The following is a 12,745-nucleotide window of genomic DNA, read 5'->3' as shown; positions in this document are numbered from 1 at the left end:
AGAGAGAACACATTTTTCGTGATGCTTCAAGAACCCTCTAGAAAATCCCAAAGTTACTTAAAGGTCAATGAGACTTCATTTAGAATTTGATTTTGTGGAAGTTTGTCAAAAATATCAAAAGGGTTTAAAGCAATTGATTAAGCAGGTCACTGTGAACTAATACTTAGTCATTCATTCATTTAACCAAAACAATAATTAAAGACTTCAAAGGCAAATATAGAAAGTTACATAGTTATAGAAAAAAACTTAGTTCTTTTAATAAAGAGACTTGTTTAAGTAATCAAAAACCTGATAAAGTCAATAGGAAACACAGGAAATTATTTTGATAAAACACAGAATCTTTGTTTTCTAGGCAGATTACTTAAAAAGTAAAGCCTTTCACATTCTCATTAAGAACAAACCAAAAGTCCAAAAACCCTCTTTCCTTTTAGCATGTGAAAGCAATAAGCTTTAGATATACTATTGATAGTAAAGCTTATTTTTCTTTAAATCAATAAAATAGAACTCTTACAAATTAATTTTTGTAATACCCTCCAAAGGTAGAAAAATATCACACATGCATAACATATACGCATACAAGTACATAAGCATACCAACACAAAGCCCTGTAACTTTCATTTCAAAACTTTAGCTGTGACTCAGGTAAAATAATATAAAACTCACTAGTTTATGAAACAGTTAAATTCAATGTGTTCTGGCGGGTGGAACAAGCTACTCACATGGCTAAAGCTTTCCATAATATTTGTAGAGAAAACTTTAAAGATTTGCATTTATCCTTTACTAGTAGTCTTATGGAGGCTGTGGACTGATTCGGGGCATGGGAACTTCTACAGCAGTATTTTAAACAGCCTCCTTTTTTTCTTCCTTCTCAGGCAATTGTAGGCATGTTTTCATGATCTTTTAGGCTGTGTATATTTCAGACATGATAAGACTTACAACTTCAAGAATCAGAGACGGAATGCAAGTTTTCTCCTAGGATATGAGTGCACATATTTCTCTATTATCAGAAGTCTAGGCTAATTGCTATTTAAAATGTTCCTTCACATGAGGGACTGGACAGCATGGACACTGTTCATTTCACTGTCAATCACCACTACATCATCTCCTTTATTCTCACTTTTCCAGCGATTCTGCCTCTGAGCATCTTAATCACACTGGGTCACAAGTGTTGCTGTTGTTGTTGTTGTTATTGCTGTTTAATTGCTAAGTCATGTTTGACTCTTTTGAGACCCCACGGATTATAGCCCACTACACTCCTCTGTCCATGGCATTTCCCAGACAAAAATACTGGAGTGGGTTGTCATTTCCTTCTCCAGGGGATCTTCCTGACCCAGGATCGAACATGTCTCCTGGACTGGCAGACAGATTTCACCAGGGAAGCCCTTTGTCACTAGTACTCGGAAAGTACTCAGACCTTAATCCATGGCGCCTTGTGCCCAGCTCACTCTGCACAATGGCATGCCGATGTCTCCAACTTGTTATTTTGTTCTCCCTCCTAGTCTGTTAGCCCTGAAGCTAGCAGAGTACTGGACAACTGCGCATTCTTCTCTGACTTCAGCTGTTCCCCCAACTTTCTAACTTGAGCTTTAGCCTCTAGTCAAGAATGGATGGCCAGCTGACAGTAGCCATTTGTTTCCCTTATTTGGCACAGGGCACTACACAGTTTCTCAAACACACACACACACAAAAGCAGTTTTCAGAGCATCCTGTACTGACGCAGCCGGCTAGAAGCATCTAAGCAGGGATTTCCCCCACAGACACTTCTTCCCCCAGACCCATTTCTTTGGTCTCTTGGCTGGCTCACCGGTTGTTAGTTTTCACCTTATACAGTTGACTCCTATATAAGGAAAGCAAGGAGAGACCCAAGAATGAGGCAGACCAATCAAGACTGATCGGTGGAAGGCTCAACAAGCAAGGGAGAGTATATGCGGGCATGTCTTTGATGCTGCAAGAGAGTCAGATCTCCACACCCACCAGAATCTTTTTGTGAATGCGACTCTTTTATTCTCAGCTGCGCCGGGCCTCCCTTGCTGTGCAGGATCTCCTCGAGTTGTGCTGTGTGGGCTCCTCTGCGGCTGCTTCTCTTGCTGCGGGGCGCAGGCTGTAGAGGGTGGCGACTTCCATAGTTGTTGCACAGCAGCCCGTTCAGCAGCTGCAGTTCCCCGGCTCTGGAGCACTGGCTCAGTAGTTGTAGGGCAGGGGCTTAGCTGCTTTACGGTATGTGGGATCTTCCCAGGCCAGGAATCGAAGCCATGTCTCCTGCATTGGCAGGTAGATTCTTTACCACTGAACCACCAGGGAAGCCCAGAGTCTTAAAATTTGTATAGAGGCTGTAACTAGGTTCAGTCACATACACCACCCAGATGGTCTCAGCTGCACCTCTCTGTCTCAAGACTGTCCTTGAGCAGTTTCTGGTACAGGGAAGGCAAGTGGAACGCACGTTCTAGAATCAAGGGAGGGAGTGAGAAGCCTACAGCTGCCCAGGTCCAGCTTTCAGGTCAACCGGCGGCCACACCTGCTTGAAAACCTTCAAATTCTCCCCTCCTGAGCACTTAGTTGGTGAGACATCCTGACTCCACTGTAGCTTGAGAGGGGCCCCGTGACTCATTCTGGCCAATGAATTTTGAGAGAAAGTGGTGCATGTCACTTGCAGACTAGAGCGTCTACTTGCCAATGGAAGACCCTCCATTTCTCCCTTTCCCTCTGGCATAATGACTGGCATCTTTGGGGATCAGAGCCCTGTACCAAACCAACATGGATATGTAGCATTGTTTGTTTCTAATTTATAAGGCACTAATATTTTGGTTGTTGGGTAGCAAGACCTCCTCTAGTCTATCTGATTAAACATATATTCATGGGTCAGTCAATCCTAAAGGAAATCAACTCAGAATATTCATTGGAAGAACTGATGCTGAAGCTCCAATATGTTGGCCACCTGATGTGAAGAGTCAACTCTTTGTAAAAGACCCTGATGCTGGGAAAGATTGAGGGCAAGAGGAGAAGGAGGCAACAAAGGATGAGATGGCCGAATGGCACCCCTGACTCAATGGACATGAGTTTGAGCAAACTCAACGATAATGAAGGAGAGGGAAGCCTGGTTTGCTGCAGTTCATGAGGTCTCACAGAGTCAGACATGGCTGAGCAACTGAACATCAGCATGGATTATTTCTGAAAAGATAAAAATTTTGAAAGTAAGAGAAGAAGAATCAGAAGTGGGAGCGATTTTACACTTTCCTCTTGTGTGCTATTTGTTTTGGTTAGCATGCCCGTGTATGAATGCTTCTCCCTCCTCCACCCTGAAATTTAAACAAATGAATGAATAAAACACACTGAGCGGCACTATATGCTAAGCATCACCCTAGGCACCTGGGAGACAAAGCGTGAAGCTATTTTATGTATTTTCCTAGCCAAGGTTCTGTAGGGCCAATGTTCCTGAGTCTTCTCTGGGCATCTACATACATCCCCATCTTACTCAAAACAAGACCTCCCCACACCACACAGTGTTTCTCTTCCACTCACAGCCAGGAAGGCGGAGAGAATGGAGCCAGAACCTTCCTGGCCGTGTCAGAGAGGTCTAAGTGCTTCTCTTCATCACTGACACCGATGGCTAGGGTGAAGTGAGTTCGGAAATGGCTGTGATGATGCTTGAAGCCTCTCTGCTCACTGTGTGGATAAGGAGTGCTGCAGCCGGGTCACTGAAGTGGCCACTTCCTAGCCATATGGATGTGAGCCTGAAGCAGGCTGTGCCCTGGGAAAGCTTCTGTTGTAAGTGAGCCCAGAAACAGCCCTGCTTGCCAGAGGCTGGGGCCAGTGTGCCAGTTAGGGTTCATCCTTCAACTACAGAAGCCCCACCACAGTGGTTTAACCAAATAGGTATTGTTTCCCTAATAAGAAGGAGACCAGAGGAAGCCGTCCGAAGCGGTACAGCAGTCCACGATGGAATCACTGTCCCAGGCTTCGTCATCCATATTGTGTGGCTTTTATTCCTCACACTTCCCGCCTTTAAGGTGTAAGATGATGACTCCACCTCCCACCTCCCGTCGGCATTCCTGGCCAGAAGCAGCAGCAGCAAGCCACCTCGGGAAAGCACAAACTTTTTCAGAAATCCAACGTATACTGGCTGCAACCAGCCAAGCATAATAGTTAAGAGCCCTGATTCTCCAAACTAACTGGATTCAAACTCTGGCTCCGCCATTAAATAGCTGTGTTCTTGGGCTGTTTACTTCACCTCTCTGTGTCTCAATTTTCTCATGAATAAAATAGAGTAGACTGTCAAGGGCTTCCCTGATGGCTCAGATGATAAAAAATCTGCCTGTAATGCAGAAGACCCAGGTTTGATCCCTGGGTCGGGAAGATCTCCTGGAGAAGGGAATGGCAATCCACTCCAGTATTCTTGGCTAAAGAATCCCATGGACTGGGGGGCTACAGTCCTTGAGGGTCGCAAAAAGACAGACCTGACTGAGCGACTTGCACACACAGAGACTCATACAGAGTGAAGTTAGTCAGAAAGAGAAAAACAAATATGAAGACAGATATATAGGGAATCTAGAAAAATGGTCCTGTTGGAACTATTTGCAGGGCAGGAGTAAAGATGCAGACGTAAAGAACGGAGCTGTGGATGGGGGCGTGGGGGAAGGGGAGAGGGGGACGAATTGGGAGACTAGCACTGACGTATATACACTGCCATGTGTCAAATAGCCAGCTAGAGGGAAGCTGCTGCATGGCACAGGCGGCTCAGCTCAGGGCTGTGATGACCTAGAGGGTGGGACGTGGGGGTGGGAAGGGGGCTCAAGGGGAGGGGGTATACATATACATATAGCTGATTCACTTTGCTGTACAGCAGAAACTAACACAGTACTGCAAAGCAATTATACTTCCACAGCAAAAAAGAAAAAAAGGGGGGGGGGAATGAAGTGCTCTCGGTCATGTCTGGACCGTGGTAAGGATAACAGAAGCCACCCAAAGCCTTGGCTCTCACCTTGCCCTCCCCCATTTTCATCAAGCAAGGGACCAATCCTCGACGCTGAGGGAGGATCTGCAGAGACCCGAGACCCTGTCTGGCACTGCGTCTGTGCTCACTCAGAGATGCTTGCCTGCTGGGCTATGCCTGATTTTATGCAGGGCCCGGATGGGGGTGTCAACCAGGAGACCACAGTCCAGGCGGCCTAGGGAAGGAAGTTCCAAGGCAGTGCTAACGAGGCCCCCACCACACTTCAGATCTGTGACAACACAGAATCAGTGTATATACACAGTAGGTGTATCTGGTAGTGATGCTTGGAGAGGGGTGGTCCGTTAAACTCACAGCAAGATCCCAGTTATCAGTGAGGGATACAGGAGGGGGGGTGGGGAATGGGGCAGAGCGCCGGTTCCCGGGAGAGGAGGTGAGGGAAGCTGGGCATGAGTCAGCGCCTGGCTTCAAAGACACCTCCCATCCAGCTGAGGACCAAGGAGCAAGCACAAAGGTGTCAGGAGAGACCCCTGCACTCACACACACACAGTGCACAACCAGTAAGCTGGAGCACCTGAACAGGAAACATTCCAGACGAGGAGCCTGGAGCCCCTGCGGTGTCAGGACCACTGATCCTTTAGTTTCCGGACCACAGGGAGCTCTGGGTATCCAAGGGGAGCCCAGGGAAGGAGTGAGGCAACCAAGCAGCGCAAGGGCATTTAGGCAGCAGCCACAGCTTTCCAGTGCCTAAGAAAGCGTTTTAGCATTTTAACAGCCAGCTTATCTGCAAAGGTGTCTTTTAGAAAATGTCAGCCCTGTGCTCACCAGCTGAATTCCAGACACCGTCCGTCCCCACCACTGTGGGTGTACATTTTGAAGGGCCCCTTTCCTGCTCAGAATGGCTTAGCAGAGAGCAGGCATTCATCTGCAAGTTCAGGCTCTCAGTGTCCATAGACTGAGGGGTAAGGCTAAGCCTTTTCACCTTGGCTCTTTCTCTAAATTTCCAAGTCTGTAAAGGCTCTTGTTTCCCACTTTGAGGTATTTCTGGGGGTCAGGTAGCCACGTAGGGGTGTCTGCTCGATGCCCAGCCCCAGCAGGGACTGAGTAGTGAGGCAGAGGTGCGTTTCCGAGCCCCCGCCCTGCTGGAACAGGCAACCCAGAAGTGACGGGGCTCATCCTCCGCTGAATTGCTCCATTCCGTCAGGCAGCAGGATTTTTCATAAAAACCCAAGCCTGTTTCTATCCTATCACCCCCGTCTCCACCCCCACAAGCTGCTTTCTACCAACAACAATTTCAAAATTGATCTTTGAAATGACTCCTCACTTAAATCAGCTTCTGAGTTTTAAAGGGTAAGAAAATGTCTCTCACTCATTTAGACTAAACTAATGTGCCCATTAACCATGTTGGAGACACGCAAATCCTACTGCCTAGAAATTATCCATTAGCCTCATTTCAGGCTCTTCCACCCACTGCCTTCCTCCCACACTGCCTTGGAGTTCTAAACCTCAAACTTCATCTTGGCGTTCCCCTCCTCCAAAGACTAACATTCCATGGCTGTCCACAGTCTTAAGGGTAAACTCCAAAATCCTCAGCCTGTGATCTAACTTTACATATATATACTGATTGCACTGAGCCGTAGTTTCAGCACATGGAGGTCTTCAAACTTTAGTTGCAGCATGAGGGACCTAGTTCTCTAACCAGGGATCAAACCTGGGCCCCCTGCATTGGGAGCTCTAAATCTCAGCCACTGGACCACCAGGGAAGTCCTGTGTGAGCTAACTCTAATCTTCTAATTCACCATGTCACCCTCCTTTCTGGCCTAGAAGCTCAAGGCTCCAACTCTACCGGACATATCACAGTTTTCTCCCACTTGTTCTGTCTTTCTTTTCTACCTGGAAAGACTTTACCCCATATCCACCTGTTAAATCCTAGCAGTCCTTCAAGCGTGCGTGTGTGTTAGGCGTGTCCAACTCTGTGCAACCCCATGGACTGCAGCCCGCCAGGCTCCCCTGTCCATGGGATTCTCCAGGCAAAAATACTGGAGTGGGTTGCCATGCCCTCCTCCAGGGGATCTTCCCGACCCAGGGATCAAACCCATCTCTGGCATGTCCTGCATTGGCAGGCAGACTCTTTACCACTAGCGCCACTTGTTCAGCCCCTGTGCTTCATGGGAGGGAGTTAACTCCAAACTTCTCTAAGCAGTTTTCCCAAACCTTCCTGGCTTAGAGGATTAGCCAGCCTGTGCTGTCTCCCTGCAGCTTGTTCTCACCCCTTACAGAAGTCCTGTCCCCGTCTCCTAGGACCCAGTTCAGGCTTTCCTGTCCATCTCTGTCTACTCTTTGTTACTCCCTGAAGACAACAACTTGCTCTAGGGTGTTTTTCGTATCTCTTCATATGTTTATCTCTGAACCGTCTACTCACCCCTTATCTGTCCAGCAAAGCCACACTCCTCCTAAGGCAGTGGGTCTCATCCTTGGCCGCAAATTAGAATCAAACGGGGAGCACTCAAATGGAGATGATACTCAGGCTTCACCCCTCCCCTCAGCAACTAAATTAGAACCTCTGGGGGTGGGATCCAGGTATCAGAAAATTTTGAAACTCCGCAGGTGATTCCAATAACCCCCAGATGCGCAGATGACACCACCCTTATGGCAGAAAGCAAAGAAGAACTAAAGAGCCTCTTAATGAAAGTGAAAGAGGAGAGTGAAAAGGTTGGCTTAAAACTCAGCATTCAGAAAACTAAGATCATGGCATCCAGTCCCATGACTTCATGGCAAATAGACAGGGAAACAGTGGAAACAGTGACAGACTTTATTTCTGAGGGCTCTAAAATCACTGCAGATGGTGACTGCAGCCATGAAATTAAAAGATGCTTGCTCCTTGAAAGAAAAGTTATGACCAACCTAGATAGCATATTAAAAAGCAGAGACATGACTTTGTCAACAAAGGTCCATCTAGTCAAAGCTATGGTTTTTCCAGTAGTCATATATGGCTATAAAGAAAGCTGAGTGACAATGAATTGATGCTTTTGAAGTGTGGTATTGAGGACTCTTGTGAGTCCCTTGGACAGCAAGGAGATCCAATCAGTCCATCCTAAAGGAGATGAGTCCTGAATATTCATTGGAAGGACTGATGCTGAAGCTGAAAGTCCAATCCTTTGGCCACCTGTTGCAAAGGACTGATTCATTGGATAAGATTCTGATGCTGGGAAATATTGACGGCAGGAGAAGGGGACAGCAGAGGATGAGATGGTTGGATGGCATCACCAACGTGATGGACATGAGTCTGAGCAAGCTCCGGGAGTTGGTGATGGACAGGGACGCCTGGCGTCCATAGGGTCATAAAGAGTCGGACACAACTGAGCGACTGAACTGAACTGACTGAAGTGATTCCAATGTGCTGCCAAGGTTGAGCACACTTGTCCTGGAATCACCTCAAGCTCTCACCTACTTCGTCCAGGTTAATCGTTATTTGTATCCTGGGAGCTTAGTACTTATAACTAAAGAAGTTTTCATTGAATGGCTAAATAAATGAATGGCTGGAGAGAGGAAGGGAAGAAGACAGGAAATGGTGCAGGGAGGTGGGGGAGGAGGGAAAGTGAAAGTACTGATGGATGGTGTAACTCAGAAAAAACCATATGCTGCCTTCCGCTTCTAGACTTCTGGGAGGAAAGTGTTGATCCCATCCCTCTAGCAACGCAACTTCTGTTGATCTCTCTGGTCTCTCCGTGCCCATGCCCAGGGGCACAGACAGACCAGGGAAACAGGCAGACCCCTCCAGGTTGGTAGGTTGCAGAGTTAATAAGCAAGGTGTGTGATTAGGCTATTCAAAGAAAGTGTTTTTTTTCTTTTTTTCTCTCTATACGTCCCCAGCTTGACCAGCCCCTGCTTCACTCCCAGGACTATCCAGGGCTTAGTCCCTAGTAACTCACGAGTCACTTGATGACCCTTCCCCCTCCAAATGGGAGCCTCCTCTTCCCTCAAGCTGCTGCTCCATCCTGTCGGCTGCACGCGGTGGGGTGTGACTCCAGCACCTTTTGTATAAGATCCCCCTGTTCAATAAACCGTTGATGCCTCCATAGCTGTCTCCAGACCCTTTCTTTGGTCTTGAGACTGGGCAAGCACAAGGCTTGCAAGCCTGCAGGGTGTACCCGAATACAACACGCTTACTTATGAGGCTTGTCTTAGGTGCCCCAAGATGAATAGGTCTCCGCATTCACCCCCCAGAATCTTAAGTTGACATAGAGGCCTTAATGGGGATCAGTCACTTATATTCTGTAGCTGGTCTCAACACCACCCTACTCTCTCTAGGCGGTGTCCTTGAAACAGCTCCCACTGCGGGAATGGTGGGGGGGCAGAATGCATATTCCAAAGATAGGAAAGGGGCAAGGAGGCTCCCATTGCCTGGGTCCAGCTGGCAGGTCAACGGATGGTTGCATGCTCTCACTGATCCTCTCCAAACACTTCCCTGCAAAGCACAGTATTAGGCACTCAGTCATGTCTGACTCGTTGTGACTCCATAGATTGTAGCCTGCCAGGCTCCTCTGTCCATGGGATTCTCCAGGAAAAAAATACTGGAGAGGGTAGCCATGCCCTTCTCCAGGGGATCTTCCCGACCCAGGGATCTGGGTCTCCCACATTGTGGGCAGATTCTTTACCATCTGAGCCACCAGGGAAGCCCAGGTACTGAGCAAATATCTGTGATTTAAACTGAGTTGTAGCTTCACGCAGTTGTCAAGTTGTCCACCAGAGCAGCAGTTCTCTGATTTTGCCTACCAAACACTCAGGTTTTAATTATATCAAAATGAACCACTACTAAAAATGAGGTGATAAAAGTCAGTCTTCTAATTTGCAGAAGAGATTGGAATCGACTCTCTTTTAAATTTGTCCTTCCAAAAGTTTTCTTAAAATTTGGTCTCCCTGCTACTGACTTTTTTGCTAGAAAGCATTAATAAGTTAACATAATGATTAAACACAAGAGTGAACTAATAAAGGAAAATCTCTAAAACGCCATTAGAAATTAACATCTGGAGAATGTTTCTTCTGCTTAATTATCTGTTCTCCCCACTTCTTTCTTCTTTCCTTCCTTTCTCCCATCCTTTCCTCCTCCTGCCCTTCCATCTTCCTTTTCCTCTTTCTTTCCACAAATATTTATTTATCACATGCTAGGTACCAGGCACTCTGCTAGGTTTAATAGCACAATACAGACATAATCTTTTCCCATAAGAATATTCCATGATTCTCACAAGGTACACCACGACTTCCAGAAATTCCACCTTCTTGGCAAGGTTAAGATACACAAATTTCATAGCCAGGGCTCCTTTTCAGGCCCCAGGGAAAGTCACGCCTGATTTCAAAGCCTAGATTGCACTGTGGCTCATTTAGCAAATTTCTGTCTTGCATACAAGAGACACCTCTAACTTCCCACTGTGGAAGTGAAAAAAAAAAAAAAAAAGCCTCTCCTCTGCTCATATTATGGTCAAGTAATTCTCTGAAGATTCATCATTTGAGTGGAGGAAGGAATAGAATTTTCCAGAGGCCTCTTAATTGCACTCTTACAGACTATGGTGTTTTAAACATTAATACTCTGTAATAAAAGAAACTAGAAGACATTCAGATTAATCAAAGGCAGAAGCTGGAAGAGAAGACACATTATGGAGATTGATGACTCGGGTTAGATAATCACAGAGAGCTATGCATCCATTCAAGAAAGTAATTTTTAAACTCTGGCCTTAAAGCCCTAGGGTCCTATGGGATGCTTCAGGTCTGCAAAGATTCCATAAAAGTTTGATTCAGAGACTCTATATACTTAACTGTTCTTCAAAAAAAGTCTAACAAAAACTTGCATATTCAAAGGTTATGATTCCAAAATTTTATTCTTATTGGAGACACACTTTAATGTGTGTGCTAACTCACCAACTTTATAATAAGTACCACAACTGTGAAAAGACCAAACTTGCCTGTGTTATACACACACATATACACAATGTAGGATATGAGGAATGTGGTGAAAAACATTTCTCATGTCCTTCACAGCTGGCCCCTGGGTTCCTCCTAGATAGGGAAATGTCTTTGCTTTTTGGCTTGCGAGCCCCACGCTCCCCAGGTTCAAGCTCCCTCGTTTTATTGGTGGGTTCGCCTTCTCCCCAGAGCCCACTGGTCCCACAGCTGCCGATCGTTCCCTCAGGGCCCCTCCTCCCACGCACATCTTCACTTTTTTCTGCCCAAGAGGCAGACTTGAATGGATGACATCAACGGCCTCCCTGGCCCTTTGGCTCTCTGTTGAGTAGACCAGGGGGCGCTCTAGGGAGCTTAAGGGAGGGAGGTCAAGGGAATGTAGCAGTATCTGATTCCTTTCCTTGGGGTCATTTAGATCTACCTGGGTCCCTCAGCAGCTGAAAGCCACTACTGAGTTCCTGGCAACTCTCTCCTCACAAGTCTTCTCCCTTTAAATCCTACTAACCTTTCGCTTCGGGCTCCCCAGGTGATGCTAGTGGTAAAGGTCCTGCCTGTCAGTACAGGAGACATAAGACGGGGGTTCCACCCCCAGGTCGGGAAGATCCCCTGCAGGAGGGCATGGCAACCCTCTCCAGTCTTCTTGCCTGCAGAATCCCATGGACAGAGGAGCCTGGCGGGCTACAGTCCATGGGGGTCTCAAAGAGTTGGACTCGACTGAAGTGACTCAGCATGTGCACACATGAAGCATGCAGGCAACCATTCCCTGCAGGTTGGGTTAAAATAATAGCTCTGGGTTTCTGTACCACCTCTTGGGTTTCCTTGTCTACTCCCACCCCTTTGTAAACAAACGTACCTTGAACTGTCTTCACTCGGGTGTGCCATCTCTTTCCTGCTGGGACTCTAACTGTACAGCCCACTCCTTGTCCCCTTCCCACCATGGAAACCATCCATTTGCACTTACGTGCTTGCGTTTGTACGTGTTCCCCATCTCCAGACGATGGGGACCCAGATGGGGTTCCCCATCTCCAGATGATGGGGACCCAGATGGTCTCCAGATTCCTGGCACCACAACCAGTACTGCCCTCAAGTCTGGGATATGTCCCTTGGGGAGCTGTGTCACTATGTCTTTCAACTACAGAGAGAAAGGTAAAACTGCTGAGTCATTCAATGTGCAGCTACTTAATTGGAGAAGACTCTTGAGAGTCCCTTGGACAGCAAGGAGGTCAAAACAATCAATCCCAAAGAAAATCAACCCTGAATATTCATTGGAAGGACTGATGCTGAAGCTGAGGTTCCAATATTTTGGCCACATGACACAAAGAGCTGACTCAATGGGAAAGACCCTGATGCTGGGAAAGATTGAAGGCAGGAGGAGAAGGGGATGAGAGAGCATAAGATGGTTGGATGGCATCACCAACTCGATGAACATGAGTTTGAGCAAGCTCCAGGAGATGGTGAAGGACAGGGAAGCCTGGCGGCTACAGTCCATGGGGTCGCAAAGAGTCAGACCCGACTGAGCAACTGAACAACAATAAAGAGAAGAGCACCAGCTGTGCTCCACAGAACATCACGCTATCTACCCTCCTGGCAGCAGTGCCGAAGGGTTTGCATCCCTAAATCCCCACCAACACTTGGCATTAACCAGCTTTCGAATTCTATCAGTCTATTATATAGAAAGTGGTATATTATTTGGTAATTTGTCTTTCTTTGATTATTAATAATTATAAGCACTTCCACAGATACATTTGATTTCCTCTTTCATAAATCATATGTTCACATGCTTTGACTATTTTTCTATTGGGGTCATCATTTTTCTTAAGAATTCTTTGTATATTATTT

Source organism: Capra hircus, chromosome 21 (assembly GCF_001704415.2).
Source record: "Capra hircus breed San Clemente chromosome 21, ASM170441v1, whole genome shotgun sequence".
NCBI classification, from domain to species: Eukaryota; Metazoa; Chordata; class Mammalia; order Artiodactyla; family Bovidae; genus Capra; species Capra hircus.
This window is presented reverse-complemented; position numbering follows the sequence as displayed.